Source organism: Dendrobates tinctorius, unplaced genomic scaffold (assembly GCF_039654945.1).
Source record: "Dendrobates tinctorius isolate UK_male_01 unplaced genomic scaffold, ASM3965494v1 ptg000011l, whole genome shotgun sequence".
Classification (NCBI taxonomy): domain Eukaryota; kingdom Metazoa; phylum Chordata; class Amphibia; order Anura; family Dendrobatidae; genus Dendrobates; species Dendrobates tinctorius.
The window spans coordinates 119,682,882-119,705,945 of NW_027361679.1; the positions used below are offsets into that span (position 1 = coordinate 119,682,882).

Below are 23,064 nucleotides of genomic sequence, written 5' to 3' on the forward strand. Positions count from 1 at the left end.
ACGTTTTTTTTCCAAGCTTGCCCTTCCGAGTTTATCCTTCTTGAAAAGAACGTCAGAGATGGCACGCTTCCGTCAACGGCCATTCTAAGCTGAATATGCATGCCCTCGTCAGATCGCAGCTGCTAAGCAGCTTGAGGCCGGGCCAGTACCGGCATGGGAGACTGGCTGGGAATCCCTGGTCCTGTTGACATTTTGTACGTTTTTTTTCCAAGCTTGCCCTTCCGAGTTTATCCTTCTTGAAAAGAACGTCAGAGATGGCACACTTCCGTCAATGGCCATTCTAAGCTGAATATGCATGCCCTTGTCAGATCGCAGCAGCTTGAGGCCGGGCCAGTACAGGCATGGGAGACTGGCTGGGAATCCCTGGTCCTGTTGACATTTTGTACGTTTTATTTCCAAGCTTGCCCTTCCGAGTTTATCCTTCTTGAAAAGAACGTCAGAGATGGCACACTTCCGTCAATGGCCCTTCTAAGCTGAATATGCATGCCCTCATCAGATCGCAGCTGCTAAGCAGCCGGAGGCCGGGCCAGTACCGGCATGGGAGACTGGCTGGGAATCCCTGGTCCTGTTGACATTTTGTACGTTTTTTTTCCAAGCTTGCCCTTCCGAGTTTATCCTTCTTGAAAAAAACGTCAGAGATGGCACGCTTCTGTCAACGGCCATTCTAAGCTGAATATGCCTGCCCTCGTCAGATTGCAGCCACTAAGCAGCTTGATGCCGGGCCAGTACCGGCATGGGAGACTGGCTGGGAATCCCTGGTCCTGTTGACATTTTGTACGTTTTATTTCCAAGCTTGCCCTTCCGAGTTTATCCTTCTTGAAAAGAACGTCAGAGATGGCACGCGTCCGTCAACGGCCATTCTAAGCTGAATATGCATTCCCTCGTCACATCGCAGCCGCTAAGCAGCTTGAGGCCGGGCCAGTACGGGCATAGGAGACTGGCTGGGAATCCCTGGTCCTGTTGACATTTTGGACATTTTTTTTCCAAGCTTGCCCTTCCGAGTTTATCCTTCTTGAAAAGAACGTCAGAGATGGCACGCTTCCGTCAACGGCCATTCTAAGCTGAATATGCATGCCCTCGTCAGATCGCAGCCGCTAAGCAGCTTGAGGCCGGGCCAGTACCAGCATGGGAGACTGGCTGGGAATCCCTGGTCCTGTTGACATTTTGTACGTTTTATTTCCAAGCTTGCCCTTCCGAGTTTATCCTTCTTGAAAAGAACGTCAGAGATGGCACGCTTCCGTCAACGGCCATTCTAAGCTGAATATGCATGCCCTCGTCAGATCGCAGCCGCTAAGCAGCTTGAGGCCGGGCCAGTACCGGCATGGGAGACGGGCTGGGAATCCCTGGTCCTGTTGACATTTTGTATGTTTTTTTTCCAAGCTTGCCCTTCCGAGTTTATCCTTCTTGAAAAGAACGTCAGAGATGGCACGCTTCCGTCAACGGCCATTCTAAGCTGAATATGCATGCCCTCGTCACATCGCAGCAGCTTGAGGCCGGGCCAGTACCGGCATGGGAGACTGGCTGGGAATCCCTGGTCCTGTTGACATTTTGTACGTTTTTTTTCCAAGCTTGCCCTTCCGAGTTTATCCTTCTTGAAAAGAACATCAGAGATGGCACGCGTCCGTCAACGGCCATTCTAAGCTGAATATGCATGCCCTCGTCAGATCGCAGCCGCTAAGCAGCTTGAGGCCGGGCCAGTACCAGCATGGGAGACTGGCTGGGAATCCCTGGTCCTGTTGACATTTTGTACGTTTTATTTCCAAGCTTGCCCTTCCGAGTTTATCCTTCTTGAAAAGAACGTCAGAGATGGCACGCTTCTGTCAACGGCCATTCTAAGCTGAATATGCATGCCCTCGTCAGATCGCAGCCGCTAAGCAGCTTGAGGCCGGGCCAGTACCGGCATGGGAGACTGGCTGGGAATCCCTGGTCCTGTTGCCATTTTGAATGTTTTTTTTCCAAGCTTGCCCTTCCGAGTTTATCCTTCTTGAAAAGAACGTCAGAGATTGCACGCTTCCGTCAACGGCCATTCTAAGCTGAATATGCATGCCCTCGTCAGATCGCAGCAGCTTGAGGCCGGGCCAGTACCGGCATGGGAGACTGGCTGGGAATCCCTGGTCCTGTTGACATTTTGTACGTTTTATTTCCAAGCTTGCCCTTCCGAGTTTATCCTTCTTGAAAAAAACGTCAGAGATGGCACGCTTCCGTCAACGGCCATTCTAAGCTGAATATGCATGCCCTCGTCAGATCGCAGCCGCTAAGCAGCTTGAGGCTGGGCCAGTACCGGCATGGGAGACTGGCTGGGAATCCCTGGTCCTGTTGACATTTTGTACGTTTTTTTTCCAAGCTTGCCCTTCCGAGTTTATCCTTCTTGAAAAAAACGTCAGAGATGGCACGCTTCCGTCAACGGCCATTCTAAGCTGAATATGCATGCCCTCGTCAGATCGCAGCTGCTAAGCAGCTTGAGGCCGGGCCAGTACCGGCATGGGAGACTGGCTGGGAATCCCTGGTCCTGTTGACATTTTGTACGTTTTTTTTCCAAGCTTGCCCTTCCGAGTTTATCCTTCTTGAAAAGAACGTCAGAGATGGCACGCTTCCGTCAACGGCCATTCTAAGCTGAATATGCATTCCCTCGTCATATCGCAGCAGCTTGAGGCCGGGCCAGTACCAGCATGGGAGACTGGCTGGGAATCCCTGGTCCTGTTGACATTTTGTACGTTTTATTTCCAAGCTTGCCCTTCCGAGTTTATCCTTCTTGAAAAGAACGTCAGAGATGGCACACTTCCGTCAATGGCCCTTCTAAGCTGAATATGCATGCCCTCATCAGATCGCAGCCGCTAAGCAGCCGGAGGCCGGGTCAGTACCGGCATGGGAGACTGGCTGGGAATCCCTGGTCCTGTTGACATTTTGTACGTTTTTTTTCCAAGCTTGCCCTTCCGAGTTTATCCTTCTTGAAAAAAACGTCAGAGATGGCATGCTTCTGTCAACGGCCATTCTAAGCTGAATATGCCTGCCCTCGTCAGATCGCAGCCACTAAGCAGCTTGAGGCCGGGCCAGTACCGGCATGGGAGACTGGCTGGGAATCCCTGGTCCTGTTGACATTTTGTACGTTTTTTTTCCAAGCTTGCCCTTCCGAGTTTATCCTTCTTGAAAAGAACGTCAGAGATGGCACGCGTCCGTCAACGGCCATTCTAAGCTGAATATGCATTCCCTCGTCACATCGCAGCCGCTAAGCAGCTTGAAGCCGGGCCAGTACCGGCATAGGAGACTGGCTGGGAATCCCTGGTCCTGTTGACATTTTGTACATTTTTTTTCCAAGCTTGCCCTTCCGAGTTTATCCTTCTTGAAAAGAACGTCAGAGATGGCACGCTTCCATCAACGGCAATTCTAAGCTGAATATGCATGCCCTCGTCAGATAGCAGCCGCTAAGCAGCTTGAGGCCGGGCCAGTACCAGCATGGGAGACTGGCTGGGAATCCCTGGTCCTGTTGACATTTTGTACGTTTTATTTCCAAGCTTGCCCTTCCGAGTTTATCCTTCTTGAAAAGAACGTCAGAGATGGCACGCTTCCGTCAACGGCCATTCTAAGCTGAATATGCATGCCCTCGTCAGATCGCAGCCGCTAAGCAGCTTGAGGCCGGGCCAGTACCGGCATGGGAGACTGGCTGGGAATCCCTGGTCCTGTTGACATTTTGTACGTTTTTTTTCCAAGCTTGCCCTTCCGAGTTTATCCTTCTTGAAAAGAACGTCAGAGATGGCACGCTTCCGTCAACGGCCATTCTAAGCTGAATATGCATGCCCTCGTCAGATCGCAGCTGCTAAGCAGCTTGAGGCCGGGCCAGTACCGGCATGGGAGACTGGCTGGGAATCCCTGGTCCTGTTGACATTTTGTACGTTTTTTTTCCAAGCTTGCCCTTCCGAGTTTATCCTTCTTGAAAAGAACGTCAGAGATGGCACACTTCCGTCAATGGCCATTCTAAGCTGAATATGCATGCCCTTGTCAGATCGCAGCCGCTAAGCAGCTTGAGGCTGGGCCAGTACTGGCATGGGAGACTGGCTGGGAATCCCTGGTCGTGTTGACATTTTGTACGTTTTTTTTCCAAGCTTGCCCTTCCGAGTTTATCCTTCTTGAAAAGAACGTCAGAGATGGCACACTTCCGTCAATGGCCATTCTAAGCTGAATATGCATGCACTTGTCAGATCGCAGCAGCTTGAGGCCGGGCCAGTACCGGCATGGGAGACTGGCTGGGAATCCCTGGTCCTGTTGACATTTTGTACGTTTTATTTCCAAGCTTGCCCTTCCGAGTTTATCCTTCTTGAAAAGAACGTCAGAGATTGCACACTTCCGTCAATGGCCATTCTAAGCTAAATATGCATGCCCTCGTCAGATCGCAGCTGCTAAGCAGCCTGAGGCCGGGCCAGTACCGGCATGGGAGACTGGCTGGGAATCCCTGGTCCTGTTAACATTTTGTACGTTTTATTTCCAAGCTTGCCCTTCCGAGTTTATCCTTCTTGAAAAAAACGTCAGAGATGGCACACTTCCGTCAACGGCCATTCTAAGCTGAATATGCATGCCCTTGTCAGATCGCAGCTGCTAAGCAGCTTGAGGCCGGGCCAGTACCGGCATGGGAGACTGGCTGGGAATCCCTGGTCCTGTTGACATTTTGTACGTTTTATTTCCAAGCTTGCCCTTCCGAGTTTATCCTTCTTGAAAAGAACGTCAGAGATGGCACACTTCCGTCAATGGCCCTTCTAAGCTGAATATGCATGCCCTCATCAGATCGCAGCTGCTAAGCAGCCGGAGGCCGGGCCAGTACCGGCATGGGAGACTGGCTGGGAATCCCTGGTCCTGTTGACATTTTGTACGTTTTTTTTCCAAGCTTGCCCTTCCGAGTTTATCCTTCTTGAAAAAAACGTCAGAGATGGCACGCTTCTGTCAACGGCCATTCTAAGCTGAATATGCCTGCCCTCGTCAGATCGCAGCCACTAAGCAGCTTGAGGCCGGGCCAGTACCGGCATGGGAGACTGGCTGGGAATCCCAGGTCCTGTTGACATTTTGTACGTTTTATTTCCAAGCTTGCCCTTCCGAGTTTATCCTTCTTGAAAAGAACGTCAGAGATGGCACGCGTCCGTCAACGGCCATTCTAAGCTGAATATGCATTCCCTCGTCACATCGCAGCCGCTAAGCAGCTTGAGACCGGGCCAGTACCGGCATAGGAGACTGGCTGGGAATCCCTGGTCCTGTTGACATTTTGTACATTTTTTTTCCAAGCTTGCCCTTCCGAGTTTATCCTTCTTGAAAAGAACGTCAGAGATGGCACGCTTCCGTCAACGGCCATTCTAAGCTGAATATGCATGCCCTCGTCAGATCGCAGCCGCTAAGCAGCTTGAGGCCGGGCCAGTACCAGCATGGGAGACTGGCTGGGAATCCCTGGTCCTGTTGACATTTTGTACGTTTTATTTCCAAGCTTGCCCTTCCGAGTTTATCCTTCTTGAAAAGAACGTCAGAGATGGCACGCTTCCGTCAACGGCCATTCTAAGCTGAATATGCATGCCCTCGTCAGATCACAGCCGCTAAGCAGCTTGAGGCCGGGCCAGTACCGGCATGGGAGACTGGCTGGGAATCCCTGGTCCTGTTGACATTTTGTATGTTTTTTTTCCAAGCTTGCCCGTCCGAGTTTATCCTTCTTGAAAAGAACGTCAGAGATGGCACGCTTCCGTCAACGGCCATTCTAAGCTGAATATGCATGCCCTCGTCACATCGCTGCAGCTTGAGGCCGGGCCAGTACTGGCATGGGAGACTGGCTGGGAATCCCTGGTCCTGTTGACATTTTGTACGTTTTATTTCCAAGCTTGCCCTTCCGAGTTTATCCTTCTTGAAAAGAACGTCAGAGATGGCACGCTTCTGTCAACGGCCATTCTAAGCTGAATATGCATGCCCTTGTCAGATTGCAGCTGCTAAGCAGCTTGAGGCCGGGCCAGTACCGGCATGGGAGACTGGCTGGGAATCCCTGGTCCTGTTAACATTTTGTATGTTTTATTTCCAAGCTTGCCCTTCCGAGTTTATCCTTCTTGAAAAAAACGTCAGAGATGGCACACTTCCGTCAATGGCCATTCTAAGCTGAATATGCATGCCCTTGTCAGATTGCAGCCGCTAAGCAGCTTGAGGCTGGGCCAGTACTGGCATGGGAGACTGGCTGGGAATCCCTGGTCGTGTTGACATTTTGTACGTTTTTTTTCCAAGCTTGCCCTTCCGAGTTTATCCTTCTTGAAAAGAACGTCAGAGATGGCACACTTCCGTCAATGGCCATTCTAAGCTGAATATGCATGCCCTTGTCAGATCGCAGCAGCTTGAGGCCGGGCCAGTACCGGCATGGGAGACTGGCTGGGAATCCCTGGTCCTGTTGACATTTTGTACGTTTTATTTCCAAGCTTGCCCTTCCGAGTTTATCCTTCTTGAAAAGAACGTCAGAGATTGCACACTTCCGTCAATGGCCATTCTAAGCTAAATATGCATGCCCTCGTCAGATCGCAGCTGCTAAGCAGCCTGAGGCCGGGCCAGTACCGGCATGGAAGACTGGCTGGGAATCCCTGGTCCTGTTGACATTTTGTACGTTTTTTTTCCAAGCTTGCCCTTCCGAGTTTATCCTTCTTGAAAAAAACGTCAGAGATGGCACGCTTCCGTCAACGGCCATTCTAAGCTGAATATGCCTGCCCTCGTCAGATCGCAGCCGCTAAGCAGCTTGAGGCCGGGCCAGTACTGGCATGGGAGACTGGCTGGGAATCCCTGGTCCTGTTGATATTTTGTACGTTTTTTTCCAAGCTTGCCCTTCCGAGTTTATTCTTCTTGAAAAAAACGTCAGAGATGGCACGCTTCCGTCAACGGCCATTCTAAGCTGAATATGCATGCCCTCGTCAGATCGCAGCCGCTAAGCAGCTTGAGGCCGGGCCAGTACCGGCATGGGAGACTGGCTGGGAATCCCTGGTCCTGTTGACATTTTGTACGTTTTATTTCCAAGCTTGCCCTTCCGAGTTTATCCTTCTTGAAAAGAACGTCAGAGATGGCACGCTTCTGTCAACGGCCATTCTAAGCTGAATATGCATGCCCTCGTCAGATCGCAGCCGCTAAGCAGCTTGAGGCTGGGCCAGTACCGGCATGGGAGACTGGCTGGGAATCCCTGGTCCTGTTGAAATTTTGTACGTTTTTTTTCCAAGCTTGCCCTTCCGAGTTTATCCTTCTTGAAAAAAATGTCAGAGATGGCACGCTTCCGTCAACGGCCATTCTAAGCTGAATATGCATGCCCTCGTCAGATCGCAGCTGCTAAGCAGCTTGAGGCCGGGCCAGTGCCGGCATGGGAGACTGGCTGGGAATCCCTGGTCCTGTTGACATTTTGTACGTTTTTTTTCCAAGCTTGCCCTTCCGAGTTTATCCTTCTTGAAAAGAACGTCAGAGATGGCACGCTTCCGTCAACGGCCATTCTAAGCTGAATATGCATGCCCTCGTCAGATCGCAGCAGCTTGAGGCCGGGCCAGTACCAGCATGGGAGACTGGCTGGGAATCCCTGGTCCTGTTGACATTTTGTACGTTTTATTTCCAAGGTTGCCCTTCCGAGTTTATCCTTCTTGAAAAGAACGTCAGAGATGGCACACTTCCGTCAATGGCCCTTCTAAGCTGAATATGCATGCCCTCATCAGATCGCAGCCGCTAAGCAGCCGGAGGCCGGGCCAGTACCGGCATGGGAGACTGGCTGGGAATCCCTGGTCCTGTTGACATTTTGTACGTTTTTTTTCCAAGCTTGCCCTTCCGAGTTTATCCTTCTTGAAAAAAACGTCAGAGATGGCACGCTTCTGTCAACGGCCATTCTAAGCTGAATATGCCTGCCCTCGTCAGATCGCAGCCACAAAGCAGCTTGAGGCCGGGCCAGTACCGGCATGGGAGACTGGCTGGGAATCCCTGGTCCTGTTGACATTTTGTACGTTTTTTTTCCAAGCTTGCCCTTCCGAGTTTATCCTTCTTGAAAAGAACGTCAGAGATGGCACGCGTCCGTCAACGGCCATTCTAAGCTGAATATGCATTCCCTCGTCACATCGCAGCCGCTAAGCAGCTTGAAGCCGGGCCAGTACCGGCATAGGAGACTGGCTGGGAATCCCTGGTCCTGTTGACATTTTGTACATTTTTTTTCCAAGCTTGCCCTTCCGAGTTTATCCTTCTTGAAAAGAACGTCAGAGATGGCACGCTTCCGTCAACGGCCATTCTAAGATGAATATGCATGCCCTCGTCAGATCGCAGCCGCTAAGCAGCTTGAGGCCGGGCCAGTACCAGCATGGGAGACTGGCTGGGAATCCCTGGTCCTGTTGACATTTTGTACGTTTTATTTCCAAGCTTGCCCTTCCGAGTTTATCCTTCTTGAAAAGAACGTCAGAGATGGCACGCTTCCGTCAACGGCCATTCTAAGCTGAATATGCATGCCCTCGTCAGATCGCAGCCGCTAAGCAGCTTGAGGCCGGGCCAGTACTGGCATGGGAGACTGGCTGGGAATCCCTGGTCCTGTTGACATTTTGTACGTTTTTTTCCAAGCTTGCCCTTCCGAGTTTATTCTTCTTGAAAAAAACGTCAGAGATGGCACGCTTCCGTCAACTGCCATTCTAAGCTGAATATTCATGCCCTCGTCAGATCGCAGCCGCTAAGCAGCTTGAGGCCGGGCCAGTACCGGCATGGGAGACTGGCTGGGAATCCCTGGTCCTGTTGACATTTTGTACGTTTTATTTCCAAGCTTGCCCTTCCGAGTTTATCCTTCTTGAAAAGAACGTCAGAGATGGCACGCTTCTGTCAACGGCCATTCTAAGCTGAATATGCATTCCCTCGTCAGATCGCAGCCGCTAAGCAGCTTGAGGCCGGGCCAGTACCGGCATGGGAGACTGGCTGGGAATCCCTGGTCCTGTTGACATTTTGAATGTTTTTTTTCCAAGCTTGCCCTTCCGAGTTTATCCTTCTTGAAAAGAACGTCAGAGATGGCACGCTTCTGTCAGCGGCCATTCTAAGCTGAATATGCATGCCCTCGTCAGGTCGCAGCAGCTTGAGGCCGGGCCAGTACCGGCATGGGAGACTGGCTGGGAATCCCTGGTCCTGTTGACATTTTGTACGTTTTATTTCCAAGCTTGCCCTTCCGAGTTTATCCTTCTTGAAAAAAACGTCAGAGATGGCACGCTTCCGTCAACGGCCATTCTAAGCTGAATATGCATGCCCTCGTCAGATCGCAGCCGCTAAGCAGCTTGAGGCTGGGCCAGTCCCGGCATGGGAGACTGGCTGGGAATCCCTGGTCCTGTTGACATTTTGTACGTTTTTTTTCCAAGCTTGCCCTTCCGAGTTTATCCTTCTTGAAAAAAACGTCAGAGATGGCACGCTTCCGTCAACGGCCATTCTAAGCTGAATATGCATTCCCTCGTCAGATCGCAGCTGCTAAGCAGCTTGAGGCCGGGCCAGTACCGGCATGGGAGACTGGCTGGGAATCCCTGGTCCTGTTGACATTTTGTACGTTTTTTTTCCAAGCTTGCCCTTCCGAGTTTATCCTTCTTGAAAAGAACGTCAGAGATGGCACGCTTCCGTCAACGGCCATTCTAAGCTGAATATGCATGCCCTCGTCAGATCGCAGCAGCTTGAGGCCGGGCCAGTACCAGCATGGGAGACTGGCTGGGAATCCCTGGTCCTGTTGACATTTTGTACGTTTTATTTCCAAGCTTGCCCTTCCGAGTTTATCCTTCTTGAAAAGAACGTCAGAGATGGCACACTTCCGTCAATGGCCCTTCTAAGCTGAATATGCATGCCCTCATCAGATCGCAGCCGCTAAGCAGCCGGAGGCCGGGCCAGTACCGGCATGGGAGACTGGCTGGGAATCCCTGGTCCTGTTGACATTTTGTACGTTTTTTTTCCAAGCTTGCCCTTCCGAGTTTATCCTTCTTGAAAAAAACGTCAGAGATGGCACGCTTCTGTCAATGGCCATTCTAAGCTGAATATGCCTGCCCTTGTCAGATCGCAGCCACTAAGCAGCTTGAGGCCGGGCCAGTACCGGCATGGGAGACTGGCTGGGAATCCCTGGTCCTGTTGACATTTTGTACGTTTTTTTTCCAAGCTTGCCCTTCCGAGTTTATCCTTCTTGAAAAGAACGTCAGAGATGGCACGCGTCCGTCAACGGCCATTCTAAGCTGAATATGCATTCCCTCGTCACATCGCAGCCGCTAAGCAGCTTGAAGCCGGGCCAGTACCGGCATAGGAGACTGGCTGGGAATCCCTGGTCCTGTTGACATTTTGTACATTTTTTTTCCAAGCTTGCCCTTCCGAGTTTATCCTTCTTGAAAAGAACGTCAGAGATGGCACGCTTCCGTCAACGGCCATTCTAAGCTGAATATGCATGCCCTCGTCAGATCGCAGCCGCTAAGCAGCTTGAGGCCGGGCCAGTACCGGCATGGGAGACTGGCTGGGAATCCCTGGTCCTGTTGACGTTTTGTACGTTTTATTTCCAAGCTTGCCCTTCCGAGTTTATCCTTCTTGAAAAGAACGTCAGAGATGGCACGCTTCCGTCAACGGCCATTCTAAGCTGAATATGCATGCCCTCGTCAGATCGCAGCCGCTAAGCAGCTTGAGGCCGGGCCAGTACCGGCATGGGAGACTGGCTGGGAATCCCTGGTCCTGTTGACATTTTGTACGTTTTTTTTCCAAGCTTGCCCTTCCGAGTTTATCCTTCTTGAAAAAAACGTCAGAGATGGCACGCTTCCGTCAACGGCCATTCTAAGCTGAATATGCATGCCCTCGTCAGATCGCAGCTGCTAAGCAGCTTGAGGCCGGGCCAGTACCGGCATGGGAGAATGGCTGGGAATCCCTGGTCCTGTTGACATTTTGTACGTTTTTTTTCCAAGCTTGCCCTTCCGAGTTTATCCTTCTTGAAAAGAACGTCAGAGATGGCACACTTCCGTCAATGGCCATTCTAAGCTGAATATGCATGCCCTTGTCAGATCGCAGCCGCTAAGCAGCTTGAGGCTGGGCCAGTACTGGCATGGGAGACTGGCTGGGAATCCCTGGTCGTGTTGACATTTTGTACGTTTTTTTTCCAAGCTTGCCCTTCCGAGTTTATCCTTCTTGAAAAGAACGTCAGAGATGGCACACTTCCGTCAATAGCCATTCTAAGCTGAATATGCATGCCCTTGTCAGATCGCAGCAGCTTGAGGCCGGGCCAGTACCGGCATGGGAGACTGGCTGGGAATCCCTGGTCCTGTTGACATTTTGTACGTTTTATTTCCAAGCTTGCCCTTCCGAGTTTATCCTTCTTGAAAAGAACGTCAGAGATTGCACACTTCCGTCAATGGCCATTCTAAGCTAAATATGCATGCCCTCGTCAGATCGCAGCTGCTAAGCAGCCTGAGGCCGGGCCAGTACCGGCATGGGAGACTGGCTGGGAATCCCTGGTCCTGTTAACATTTTGTACGTTTTATTTCCAAGCTTGCCCTTCCGAGTTTATCCTTCTTGAAAAAAACGTCAGAGATGGCACACTTCCGTCAACGGCCATTCTAAGCTGAATATGCATGCCCTCGTCAGATCGCAGCTGCTAAGCAGCTTGAGGCCGGGCCAGTACCGGCATGGGAGACTGGCTGGGAATCCCTGGTCCTGTTGACATTTTGTACGTTTTATTTCCAAGCTTGCCCTTCCGAGTTTATCCTTCTTGAAAAGAACGTCAGAGATGGCACACTTCCGTCAATGGCCCTTCTAAGCTGAATATGCATGCCCTCATCAGATCGCAGCTGCTAAGCAGCCGGAGGTCGGGCCAGTACCGGCATGGGAGACTGGCTGGGAATCCCTGGTCCTGTTGACATTTTGTACGTTTTTTTTCCAAGCTTGCCCTTCCGAGTTTATCCTTCTTGAAAAAAACGTCAGAGATGGCACGCTTCTGTCAACGGCCATTCTAAGCTGAATATGCCTGCCCTCGTCAGATCGCAGCCACTAAGCAGCTTGAGGCCGGGCCAGTACCGGCATGGGAGACTGGCTGGGAATCCCTGGTCCTGTTGACATTTTGTACGTTTTTTTTCCAAGCTTGCCCTTCCGAGTTTATCCTTCTTGAAAAGAACGTCAGAGATGGCACGCGTCCGTCAACGGCCATTCTAAGCTGAATATGCATTCCCTCGTCACATCGCAGCCGCTAAGCAGCTTGAGGCCGGGCCAGTACTGGCATAGGAGACTGGCTGGGAATCCCTGGTCCTGTTGACATTTTGTACATTTTTTTTCCAAGCTTGCCCTTCCGAGTTTATCCTTCTTGAAAAGAACGTCAGAGATGGCACGCTTCCGTCAACGGCCATTCTAAGCCGAATATGCATGCCCTCGTCAGATCGCAGCCGCTAAGCAGCTTGAGGCCGGGCCAGTACCAGCATGGGAGACTGGCTGGGAATCCCTGGTCCTGTTGACATTTTGTACGTTTTATTTCCAAGCTTGCCCTTCCGAGTTTATCCTTCTTGAAAAGAACGTCAGAGATGGCACGCTTCCGTCAACGGCCATTCTAAGCTGAATATGCATGCCCTCGTCAGATCGCAGCCTCTAAGCAGCTTGAGGCCGGGCCAGTACCGGCATGGGAGACTGGCTGGGAATCCCTGGTCCTGTTGACATTTTGTATGTTTTTTTTCCAAGCTTGCCCTTCCGAGTTTATCCTTCTTGAAAAGAACGTCAGAGATGGCACGCTTCCGTCAACGGCCATTCTAAGCTGAATATGCATGCCCTCGTCACATCGCAGCAGCTTGAGGCCGGGCCAGTACCGGCATGGGAGACTGGCTGGGAATCCCTGGTCCTGTTGACATTTTGTACGTTTTATTTCCAAGCTTGCCCTTCCGAGTTTATCCTTCTTGAAAAGAACGTCAGAGATGGCACGCTTCTGTCAACGGCCATTCTAAGCTGAATATGCATGCCCTTGTCAGATTGCAGCTGCTAAGCAGCTTGAGGCTGGGCCAGTACCGGCATGGGAGACTGGCTGGGAATCCCTGGTCCTGTTAACATTTTGTATGTTTTATTTCCAAGCTTGCCCTTCCGAGTTTATCCTTCTTGAAAAAAACGTCAGAGATGGCACGCTTCTGTCAACGGCCATTCTAAGCTGAATATGCATGCCCTCGTCAGATTGCAGCCGCTAAGCAGCTTGAGGCCGGGCCAGTACCGGCATGGGAGACTGGCTGGGAATCCCTGGTCCTGTTGACATTTTGTACGTTTTATTTCCAAGCTTGCCCTTCCGAGTTTATCCTTCTTGAAAAGAACGTCAGAGATGGCACACTTCCGTCAATGGCCATTCTAAGCTGAATATGCATGCCCTTGTCAGATCGCAGCCGCTAAGCAGCTTGAGGCTGGGCCAGTACTGGCATGGGAGACTGGCTGGGAATCCCTGGTCGTGTTGACATTTTGTACGTTTTTTTTTCCAAGCTTGCCCTTCCGAGTTTATCCTTCTTGAAAAGAACGTCAGAGATGGCACACTTCCGTCAATGGCCATTCTAAGCTGAATATGCATGCCCTTGTCAGATCGCAGCAGCTTGAGGCCGGGCCAGTACCGGCATGGGAGACTGGCTGGGAGTCCCTGGTCCTGTTGACATTTTGTACGTTTTATTTCCAAGCTTGCCCTTCCGAGTTTATCCTTCTTGAAAAGAACGTCAGAGATTGCACACTTCCGTCAATGGCCATTCTAAGCTAAATATGCATGCCCTCGTCAGATCGCAGCTGCTAAGCAGCCTGAGGCCGGGCCAGTACCGGCATGGGAGACTGGCTGGGAATCCCTGGTCCTGTTAACATTTTGTACGTTTTATTTCCAAGCTTGCCCTTCCGAGTTTATCCTTCTTGAAAAAAACGTCAGAGATGGCACACTTCCGTCAACGGCCATTCTAAGCTGAATATGCATGCCCTCATCAGATCGCAGCTGCTAAGCAGCCGGAGGCCGGGCCAGTACCGGCATGGGAGACTGGCTGGGAATCCCTGGTCCTGTTGACATTTTGTACGTTTTTTTTCCAAGCTTGCCCTTCCGAGTTTATCCTTCTTGAAAAAAACGTCAGAGATGGCACGCTTCTGTCAACGGCCATTCTAAGCTGAATATGCCTGCCCTCGTCAGATCGCAGCCACTAAGCAGCTTGAGGCCGGGCCAGTACCGGCATGGGAGACTGGCTGGGAATCCCTGGTCCTGTTGACATTTTGTACGTTTTTTTTCCAAGCTTGCCCTTCCGAGTTTATCCTTCTTGAAAAGAACGTCAGAGATGGCACGCGTCCGTCAACGGCCATTCTAAGCTGAATATGCATTCCCTCGTCACATCGCAGCCGCTAAGCAGCTTGAGGCCGGGCCAGTACCGGCATAGGAGACTGGCTGGGAATCCCTGGTCCTGTTGACATTTTGTACATTTTTTTTCCAAGCTTGCCCTTCCGAGTTTATCCTTCTTGAAAAGAACGTCAGAGATGGCACGCTTCCGTCAACGGCCATTCTAAGCTGAATATGCATGCCCTCGTCAGATCGCAGCCGCTAAGCAGCTTGAGGCCGGGCCAATACCAGCATGGGAGACTGGCTGGGAATCCCTGGTCCTGTTGACATTTTGTATGTTTTATTTCCAAGCTTGCCCTTCCGAGTTTATCCTTCTTGAAAAGAACGTCAGAGATGGCACGCTTCCGTCAACGGCCATTCTAAGCTGAATATGCATGCCCTCGTCAGATCGCAGCCGCTAAGCAGCTTGAGGCCGGGCCAGTACCGGCATGGGAGACTGGCTGGGAATCTCTGGTCCTGTTGACATTTTGTATGTTTTTTTTCCAAGCTTGCCCTTCCGAGTTTATCCTTCTTGAAAAGAACGTCAGAGATGGCACGCTTCCGTCAACGGCCATTCTAAGCTGAATATGCATGCCCTCGTCACATCGCAGCAGCTTGAGGCCGGGCCAGTACCGGCATGGGAGACTGGCTGGGAATCCCTGGTCCTGTTGACATTTTGTACGTTTTATTTCCAAGCTTGCCCTTCCGAGTTTATCCTTCTTGAAAAGAACGTCAGAGATGGCACGCTTCTGTCAACGGCCATTCTAAGCTGAATATGCATGCCCTTGTCAGATTGCAGCTGCTAAGCAGCTTGAGGCCGGGCCAGTACCGGCATGGGAGACTGGCTGGGAATCCCTGGTACTGTCAACATTTTGTATGTTTTATTTCCAAGCTTGCCCTTCCGAGTTTATCCTTCTTGAAAAAAACGTCAGAGATGGCACGCTTCTGTCAACGGCCATTCTAAGCTGAATATGCATGCCCTCGTCAGATTGCAGCCGTTAAGCAGCTTGAGGCCGGGCCAGTACCGGCAAGGGAGACTGGCTGGGAATCCCTGGTCCTGTTGACATTTTGTACGTTTTATTTCCAAGCTTGCCCTTCCGAGTTTATCCTTCTTGAAAAGAACGTCAGAGATGGCACACTTCCGTCAATGGCCATTCTAAGCTGAATATGCATGCCCTTGTCAGATTGCAGCCGCTAAGCAGCTTGAGGCTGGGCCAGTACTGGCATGGGAGACTGGCTGGGAATCCCTGGTCGTGTTGACATTTTGTACGTTTTTTTTCCAAGCTTGCCCTTCCGAGTTTATCCTTCTTGAAAAGAACGTCAGAGATGGCACACTTCCGTCAATGGCCATTCTAAGCTGAATATGCATGCCCTTGTCAGATCGCAGCAGCTTGAGGCCGGGCCAGTACCGGCATGGGAGACTGGCTGGGAATCCCTGGTCCTGTTGACATTTTGTACGTTTTATTTCCAAGCTTGCCCTTCCGAGTTTATCCTTCTTGAAAAGAACGTCAGAGATTGCACACTTCCGTCAATGGCCATTCTAAGCTAAATATGCATGCCCTCGTCAGATCGCTGCTGCTAAACAGCCTGAGGCCGGGCCAGTACCGGCATGGAAGACTGGCTGGGAATCCCTGGTCCTGTTGACATTTTGTACGTTTTTTTTCCAAGCTTGCCCTTCCGAGTTTATCCTTCTTGAAAAAAACGTCAGAGATGGCACGCTTCCGTCAACGGCCATTCTAAGCTGAATATGCCTGCCCTCGTCAGATCGCAGCCGCTAAGCAGCTTGAGGCCGGGCCAGTACTGGCATGGGAGACTGGCTGGGAATCCCTGGTCCTGTTGACATTTTGTACGTTTTTTTCCAAGCTTGCCCTTCCGAGTTTATTCTTCTTGAAAAAAACGTCAGAGATGGCACGCTTCCGTCAACGGCCATTCTAAGCTGAATATGCATGCCCTCGTCAGATCGCAGCCGCTAAGCAGCTTGAGGCCGGGCCAGTACCGGCATGGGAGACTGGCTGGGAATCCCTGGTCCTGTTGACATTTTGTACGTTTTATTTCCAAGCTTGCCCTTCCGAGTTTATCCTTCTTGAAAAGAACGTCAGAGATGGCACGCTTCTGTCAACGGCCATTCTAAGCTGAATATGCATGCCCTCGTCAGATCGCAGCCGCTAAGCAGCTTGAGGCCGGGCCAGTACCGGCATGGGAGACTGGCTGGGAATCCCTGGTCCTGTTGCCATTTTGAATGTTTTTTTTCCAAGCTTGCCCTTCCGAGTTTATCCTTCTTGAAAAGAACGTCAGAGATGGCACGCTTCCGTCAACGGCCATTCTAAGCTGAATATGCATGCCCTCGTCAGATCGCAGCAGCTTGAGGCCGGGCCAGTACCGGCATGGGAGACTGGCTGGGAATCCCTGGTCCTGTTGACATTTTGTACGTTTTATTTCCAAGCTTGCCCTTCCGAGTTTATCCTTCTTGAAAAAAACGTCAGAGATGGCATGCTTCCGTCAACGGCCATTCTAAGCTGAATATGCATGCCCTCGTCAGATCGCAGCCGCTAAGCAGCTTGAGGCTGGGCCAGTACCGGAATGGGAGACTGGCTGGGAATCCCTGGTCCTGTTGACATTTTGTACGTTTTTTTTCCAAGCTTGCCCTTCCGAGTTTATCCTTCTTGAAAAAAACGTCAGAGATGGCACGCTTCCGTCAACGGCCATTCTAAGCTGAATATGCATGCCCTCGTCAGATCGCAGCTGCTAAGCAGCTTGAGGCCGGGCCAGTACCGGCATGGGAGACTGGCTGGGAATCCCTGGTCCTGTTGACATTTTGTACGTTTTTTTTCCAAGCTTGCCCTTCCGAGTTTATCCTTCTTGAAAAGAACGTCAGAGATGGCACGCTTCCGTCAACGGCCATTCTAAGCTGAATATGCATGCCCTCGTCAGATCGCAGCAGCTTGAGGCCGGGCCAGTACCAGCATGGGAGACTGGCTGGGAATCCCTGGTCCTGTTGACATTTTGTACGTTTTATTTCCAAGCTTGCCCTTCCGAGTTTATCCTTCTTGAAAAGAACGTCAGAGATGGCACACTTCCGTCAATGGCCCATCTAAGCTGAATATGCATGCCCTCATCAGATCGCAGCCGCTAAGCAGCCGGAGGCCGGGCCAGTACCGGCATGGGAGACTGGCTGGGAATCCCTGGTCCTGTTGACATTTTGTACGTTTTTTTTCCAAGCTTGCCCTTCCGAGTTTATCCTTCTTGAAAAAAACGTCAGAGATGGCACGCTTCTGTCAACGGCCATTCTAAGCTGAATATGCCTGCCCTCGTCAGATCGCAGCCACTAAGCAGCTTGAGGCCGGGCCAGTACCGGCATGGGAGACTGGCTGGGAATCCCTGGTCCTGTTGACATTTTGTACGTTTTTTTTCCAAGCTTGCCCTTCCGAGTTTATCCTTCTTGAAAAGAACGTCAGAGATGGCACGCGTCCGTCAACGGCTATTCTAAGCTGAATATGCATTCCCTCGTCACATCGCAGCCGCTAAGCAGCTTGAAGCCGGGCCAGTACCGGCATAGGAGACTGGCTGGGAATCCCTGGTCCTGTTGACATTTTGTACATTTTTTTTCCAAGCTTGCCCTTCCGAGTTTATCCTTCTTGAAAAGAACGTCAGAGATGGCACGCTTCCGTCAACGGCCATTCTAAGCTGAATATGCATGCCCTCGTCAGATCGCAGCCGCTAAGCAGCTTGAGGCCGGGCCAGTACCAGCATGGGAGACTGGCTGGGAATCCCTGGTCCTGTTGACATTTTGTACGTTTTATTTCCAAGCTTGCCCTTCCGAGTTTATCCTTCTTGAAAAGAACGTCAGAGATGGCACGCTTCCGTCAACGGCCATTCTAAGCTGAATATGCATGCCCTCGTCAGATCGCAGCCGCTAAGCAGCTTGAGGCCGGGCCAGTACCGGCATGGGAGACTGGCTGGGAATCCCTGGTCCTGTTGACATTTTGTACGTTTTTTTTCCAAGCTTGCCCTTCCGAGTTTATCCTTCTTGAAAAGAACGTCAGAGATGGCACACTTCCGTCAATGGCCATTCTAAGCTGAATATGCATGCCCTTGTCAGATCGCAGCCGCTAAGCAGCTTGAGGCTGGGCCAGTACTGGCATGGGAGACTGGCTGGGAATCCCTGGTCGTGTTGACATTTTGTACGTTTTTTTTCCAAGCTTGCCCTTCCGAGTTTATCCTTCTTGAAAAGAACGTCAGAGATGGCACACTTCCGTCAATGGCCATTCTAAGCTGAATATGCATGCCCTTGTCAGATCGCAGCAGCTTGAGGCCGGGCCAGTACCGGCATGGGAGACTGGCTGGGAATCCCTGGTCCTGTTGACATTTTGTACGTTTTATTTCCAAGCTTGCCCTTCCGAGTTTATCCTTCTTGAAAAGAACGTCAGAGATTGCACACTTCCGTCAATGGCCATTCTAAGCTAAATATGCATGCCCTCGTCAGATCGCAGCTGCTAAGCAGCCTGAGGCCGGGCCAGTACCGGCATGGGAGACTGGCTGGGAATCCCTGGTCCTGTTAACATTTTGTACGTTTTATTTCCAAGCTTGCCCTTCCGAGTTTATCCTTCTTGTAAAAAACGTCAGAGATGGCACACTTCCGTCAACGGCCATTCTAAGCTGAATATGCATGCCCTCGTCAGATCGCAGCTGCTAAGCAGCTTGAGGCCGGGCCAGTACCGGCATGGGAGACTGGCTGGGAATCCCTGGTCCTGTTGACATTTTGTACGTTTTATTTCCAAGCTTGCCCTTCCGAGTTTATCCTTCTTGAAAAGAACGTCAGAGATGGCACACTTCCGTCAATGGCCCTTCTAAGCTGAATATGCATGCCCTCATCAGATCGCAGCTGCTAAGCAGCCGGAGGCCGGGCCAGTACCGGCATGGGAGACTGGCTGGGAATCCCTGGTCCTGTTGACATTTAGTACGTTTTTTTTCCAAGCTTGCCCTTCCGAGTTTATCCTTCTTGAAAAAAACGTCAGAGATGGCACGCTTCTGTCAACGGCCATTCTAAGCTGAATATGCCTGCCCTCGTCAGATCGCAGCCACTAAGCAGCTTGAGGCCGGGCCAGTACCGGCATGGGAGACTGGCTGGGAATCCCTGGTCCTGTTGACATTTTGTACGTTTTTTTTCCAAGCTTGCCCTTCCGAGTTTATCCTTCTTGAAAAGAACGTCAGAGATGGCACGCGTCCGTCAATGGCCATTCTAAGCTGAATATGCATTCCCTCGTCACATCGCAGCCGCTAAGCAGCTTGAGGCCGGGCCAGTACCGGCATAGGAGACTGGCTGGGAATCCCTGGTCCTGTTGACATTTTGTACATTTTTTTTCCAAGCTTGCCCTTCCGAGTTTATCCTTCTTGAAAAGAACGTCAGAGATGGCACGCTTCCGTCAACGGCCATTCTAAGCTGAATATGCATGCCCTCGTCAGATCGCAGCCGCTAAGCAGCTTGAGGCCGGGCCAGTACCAGCATGGGAGACTGGCTGGGAATCCCTGGTCCTGTTGACATTTTGTACGTTTTATTTCCAAGCTTGCCCTTCCGAGTTTATCCTTCTTGAAAAGAACGTCAGAGATGGCACGCTTCCGTCAACGGCCATTCTAAGCTGAATATGCATGCCCTCGTCAGATCGCAGCCGCTAAGCAGCTTGAGGCCGGGCCAGTACCGTCATGGGAGACTGGCTGGGAATCCCTGGTCCTGTTGACATTTTGTATGTTTTTTTTCCAAGCTTGCCCTTCCGAGTTTATCCTTCTTGAAAAGAACGTCAGAGATGGCACGCTTCCGTCAACGGCCATTCTAAGCTGAATATGCATGCCCTCGTCACATCGCAGCAGCTTGAGGCCGGGCCAGTACCGGCATGGGAGACTGGCTGGGAATCCCTGGTCCTGTTGACATTTTGTTCGTTTTATTTCCAAGCTTGCCCTTCCGAGTTTATCCTTCTTGAAAAGAACGTCAGAGATGGCACGCTTCTGTCAACGGCCATTCTAAGCTGAATATGCATGCCCTTGTCAGATTGCAGCTGCTAAGCAGCTTGAGGCCGGGCCAGTACCGGCATGGGAGACTGGCTGGGAATCCCTGGTCCTGTTAACATTTTGTATGTTTTATTTCCAAGCTTGCCCTTCCGAGTTTATCCTTCTTGAAAAAAACGTCAGAGATGGCACGCTTCTGTCAACGGCCATTCTAAGCTGCATATGCATGCCCTCGTCAGATTGCAGCCGCTAAGCAGCTTGAGGCCGGGCCAGTACCGGCATGGGAGACTGGCTGGGAATCCCTGGTCCTGTTGACATTTTGTACGTTTTATTTCCAAGCTTGCCCTTCCGAGTTTATCCTTCTTGAAAAGAACGTCAGAGATGGCACACTTCCGTCAATGGCCATTCTAAGCTGAATATGCCTTCCCTTGTCAGATCGCAGCCGCTAAGCAGCTTGAGGCTGGGCCAGTACTGGCATGGGAGACTGGCTGGGAATCCCTGGTCGTGTTGACATTTTGTACGTTTTTTTTCCAAGCTTGCCCTTCCGAGTTTATCCTTCTTGAAAAGAACGTCAGAGATGGCACACTTCCGTCAATGGCCATTCTAAGCTGAATATGCATGCCCTTGTCAGATCGCAGCAGCTTGAGGCCGGGGCAATACCGGCATGGGAGACTGGCTGGGAATCCCTGGTCCTGTTGACATTTTGTATGTTTTATTTCCAAGCTTGCCCTTCCGAGTTTATCCTTCTTGAAAAGAACGTCAGAGATTGCACACTTCCGTCAATGGCCATTCTAAGCTAAATATGCATGCCCTCGTCAGATCGCAGCTGCTAAGCAGCCTGAGGCCGGGCCAGTACCGGCATGGGAGACTGGCTGGGAATCCCTGGTCCTGTTAACATTTTGTACGTTTTATTTCCAAGCTTGCCCTTCCGAGTTTATCCTTCTTGAAAAAAACGTCAGAGATGGCACGCTTCCGTCAACGGCCATTCTAAGCTGAATATGCATTCCCTCGTCAGATCGCAGCTGCTAAGCAGCTTGAGGCCGGGCCAGTACCGGCATGGGAGACTGGCTGGGAATCCCTGGTCCTGTTGACGTTTTATTTCCAAGCTTGCCCTTCCGAGTTTATCCTTCTTGAAAAGAACGTCAGAGATGGCACACTTCCGTCAACGGCCATTCTAAGCTGAATATGCCTGCCCTCGTCAGATCGCAGCCACTAAGCAGCTTGAGGCCGGGCCAGTACCGGCATGGGAGACTGGCTGGGAATCCCTGGTCCTGTTGACATTTTGTACGTTTTTTTTCCAAGCTTGCCCTTCCGAGTTTATCCTTCTTGAAAAGAACGTCAGAGATGGCACGCGTCCGTCAACGGCCATTCTAAGCTGAATATGCATTCCCTCGTCACATCGCAGCCGCTAAGCAGCTTGAGGCCGGGCCAGTACCGGCATAGGAGACTGGCTGGGAATCCCTGGTCCTGTTGACATTTTGTACATTTTTTTTCCAAGCTTGCCCTTCCGAGTTTATCCTTCTTGAAAAGAACGTCAGAGATGGCACGCTTCCGTCAACGGCCATTCTAAGCTGAATATGCATGCCCTCGTCAGATCGCAGCCGCTAAGCAGCTTGAGGCCGGGCCAGTACCAGCATGGGAGACTGGCTGGGAATCCCTGGTCCTGTTGACATTTTGTACGTTTTATTTCCAAGCTTGCCCTTCCGAGTTTATCCTTCTTGAAAAGAACGTCAGAGATGGCACGCTTCCGTCAACGGCCATTCTAAGCTGAATATGCATGCCCTCGTCAGATCGCAGCCGCTAAGCAGCTTGAGGCCAGGCCAGTACCGGCATGGGAGACTGGCTGGGAATCCCTGGTCCTGTTGACATTTTGTATGTTTTTTTTCCAAGCTTGCCCTTCCGAGTTTATCCTTCTTGAAAAGAACGTCAGAGATGGCACGCTTCCGTCAACGGCCATTCTAAGCTGAATATGCATGCCCTCGTCACATCGCAGCAGCTTGAGGCCGGGCCAGTACCGGCATGGGAGACTGGCTGGGAATCCCTGGTCCTGTTGACATTTTGTACGTTTTATTTCCAAGCTTGCCCTTCCGAGTTTATCCTTCTTGAAAAGAACGTCAGAGATGGCACGCTTCCGTCAACGGCCATTCTAAGCTGAATATGCATGCCCTCGTCAGATCGCAGCCGCTAAGCAGCTTGAGGCTGGGCCAGTACTGGCATGGGAGACTGGCTGGGAATCCCTGGTCGTGTTGACATTTTGTACGTTTTTTTTCCAAGCTTGCCCTTCCGAGTTTATCCTTCTTGAAAAGAACGTCAGAGATGGCACACTTCCGTCAATGGCCATTCTAAGCTGAATATGCATGCCCTTGTCAGATCGCAGCAGCTTGAGGCCGGGCCAGTACCGGCATGGGAGACTGGCTGGGAATCCCTGGTCCTGTTAACATTTTGTATGTTTTATTTCCAAGCTTGCCCTTCCGAGTTTATCCTTCTTGAAAAAAACGTCAGAGATGGCACGCTTCTGTCAACGGCCATTCTAAGCTGAATATGCATGCCCTCGTCAGATCGCAGCTGCTAAGCAGCTTGAGGCCGGGCCAGTACCGGCATGGGAGACTGGCTGGGAATCCCTGGTCCTGTTGACATTTTGTACGTTTTATTTCCAAGCTTGCCCTTCCGAGTTTATCCTTCTTGAAAAGAACGTCAGAGATGGCACGCTTCCGTCAACGGCCATTCTAAGCTGAATATGCATGCCCTCGTCAGATCGCAGCCGC

The 23,064-nt window shown here is 51.2% G+C and overlaps 32 pseudogenes; all 32 read left to right on the forward strand.

Moving 5' to 3' along the window:
- Window positions 1–1,043: 1,043 nt before the first annotated feature.
- LOC141051572 (5S ribosomal RNA) lies at window positions 1,044–1,162 on the forward strand (annotated as a pseudogene).
- Window positions 1,163–1,623: 461 nt separating this feature from the next.
- On the forward strand, window positions 1,624–1,742 carry LOC141051576 (5S ribosomal RNA; annotated as a pseudogene).
- Window positions 1,743–2,399: 657 nt separating this feature from the next.
- LOC141056147 (5S ribosomal RNA) lies at window positions 2,400–2,518 on the forward strand (annotated as a pseudogene).
- A 461-nt stretch (window positions 2,519–2,979) lies between these two features.
- Window positions 2,980–3,098, forward strand: LOC141057586 (5S ribosomal RNA; annotated as a pseudogene).
- A 469-nt stretch (window positions 3,099–3,567) lies between these two features.
- LOC141054010 (5S ribosomal RNA) lies at window positions 3,568–3,686 on the forward strand (annotated as a pseudogene).
- A 77-nt stretch (window positions 3,687–3,763) lies between these two features.
- Window positions 3,764–3,882, forward strand: LOC141056151 (5S ribosomal RNA; annotated as a pseudogene).
- Window positions 3,883–4,931: 1,049 nt separating this feature from the next.
- On the forward strand, window positions 4,932–5,050 carry LOC141056634 (5S ribosomal RNA; annotated as a pseudogene).
- A 273-nt stretch (window positions 5,051–5,323) lies between these two features.
- On the forward strand, window positions 5,324–5,442 carry LOC141051583 (5S ribosomal RNA; annotated as a pseudogene).
- A 1,237-nt stretch (window positions 5,443–6,679) lies between these two features.
- On the forward strand, window positions 6,680–6,798 carry LOC141058548 (5S ribosomal RNA; annotated as a pseudogene).
- Window positions 6,799–6,874: 76 nt separating this feature from the next.
- Window positions 6,875–6,993, forward strand: LOC141054015 (5S ribosomal RNA; annotated as a pseudogene).
- Window positions 6,994–7,846: 853 nt separating this feature from the next.
- LOC141058755 (5S ribosomal RNA) lies at window positions 7,847–7,965 on the forward strand (annotated as a pseudogene).
- Window positions 7,966–8,434: 469 nt separating this feature from the next.
- Window positions 8,435–8,553, forward strand: LOC141059275 (5S ribosomal RNA; annotated as a pseudogene).
- A 1,432-nt stretch (window positions 8,554–9,985) lies between these two features.
- Window positions 9,986–10,104, forward strand: LOC141056775 (5S ribosomal RNA; annotated as a pseudogene).
- A 273-nt stretch (window positions 10,105–10,377) lies between these two features.
- Window positions 10,378–10,496, forward strand: LOC141056722 (5S ribosomal RNA; annotated as a pseudogene).
- Window positions 10,497–10,573: 77 nt separating this feature from the next.
- LOC141054020 (5S ribosomal RNA) lies at window positions 10,574–10,692 on the forward strand (annotated as a pseudogene).
- An 853-nt stretch (window positions 10,693–11,545) lies between these two features.
- LOC141056164 (5S ribosomal RNA) lies at window positions 11,546–11,664 on the forward strand (annotated as a pseudogene).
- A 273-nt stretch (window positions 11,665–11,937) lies between these two features.
- Window positions 11,938–12,056, forward strand: LOC141057597 (5S ribosomal RNA; annotated as a pseudogene).
- A 2,022-nt stretch (window positions 12,057–14,078) lies between these two features.
- On the forward strand, window positions 14,079–14,197 carry LOC141057608 (5S ribosomal RNA; annotated as a pseudogene).
- A 1,825-nt stretch (window positions 14,198–16,022) lies between these two features.
- Window positions 16,023–16,141, forward strand: LOC141054286 (5S ribosomal RNA; annotated as a pseudogene).
- A 76-nt stretch (window positions 16,142–16,217) lies between these two features.
- On the forward strand, window positions 16,218–16,336 carry LOC141054023 (5S ribosomal RNA; annotated as a pseudogene).
- A 657-nt stretch (window positions 16,337–16,993) lies between these two features.
- Window positions 16,994–17,112, forward strand: LOC141056171 (5S ribosomal RNA; annotated as a pseudogene).
- Window positions 17,113–17,573: 461 nt separating this feature from the next.
- LOC141057630 (5S ribosomal RNA) lies at window positions 17,574–17,692 on the forward strand (annotated as a pseudogene).
- A 273-nt stretch (window positions 17,693–17,965) lies between these two features.
- Window positions 17,966–18,084, forward strand: LOC141051590 (5S ribosomal RNA; annotated as a pseudogene).
- A 77-nt stretch (window positions 18,085–18,161) lies between these two features.
- On the forward strand, window positions 18,162–18,280 carry LOC141054032 (5S ribosomal RNA; annotated as a pseudogene).
- A 657-nt stretch (window positions 18,281–18,937) lies between these two features.
- LOC141056177 (5S ribosomal RNA) lies at window positions 18,938–19,056 on the forward strand (annotated as a pseudogene).
- Window positions 19,057–19,329: 273 nt separating this feature from the next.
- LOC141057641 (5S ribosomal RNA) lies at window positions 19,330–19,448 on the forward strand (annotated as a pseudogene).
- Window positions 19,449–19,721: 273 nt separating this feature from the next.
- LOC141051595 (5S ribosomal RNA) lies at window positions 19,722–19,840 on the forward strand (annotated as a pseudogene).
- A 77-nt stretch (window positions 19,841–19,917) lies between these two features.
- Window positions 19,918–20,036, forward strand: LOC141056738 (5S ribosomal RNA; annotated as a pseudogene).
- A 1,424-nt stretch (window positions 20,037–21,460) lies between these two features.
- On the forward strand, window positions 21,461–21,579 carry LOC141057652 (5S ribosomal RNA; annotated as a pseudogene).
- Window positions 21,580–21,852: 273 nt separating this feature from the next.
- LOC141051602 (5S ribosomal RNA) lies at window positions 21,853–21,971 on the forward strand (annotated as a pseudogene).
- Window positions 21,972–22,048: 77 nt separating this feature from the next.
- On the forward strand, window positions 22,049–22,167 carry LOC141051388 (5S ribosomal RNA; annotated as a pseudogene).
- Window positions 22,168–22,816: 649 nt separating this feature from the next.
- Window positions 22,817–22,935, forward strand: LOC141056180 (5S ribosomal RNA; annotated as a pseudogene).
- Window positions 22,936–23,064: the final 129 nt, after the last annotated feature.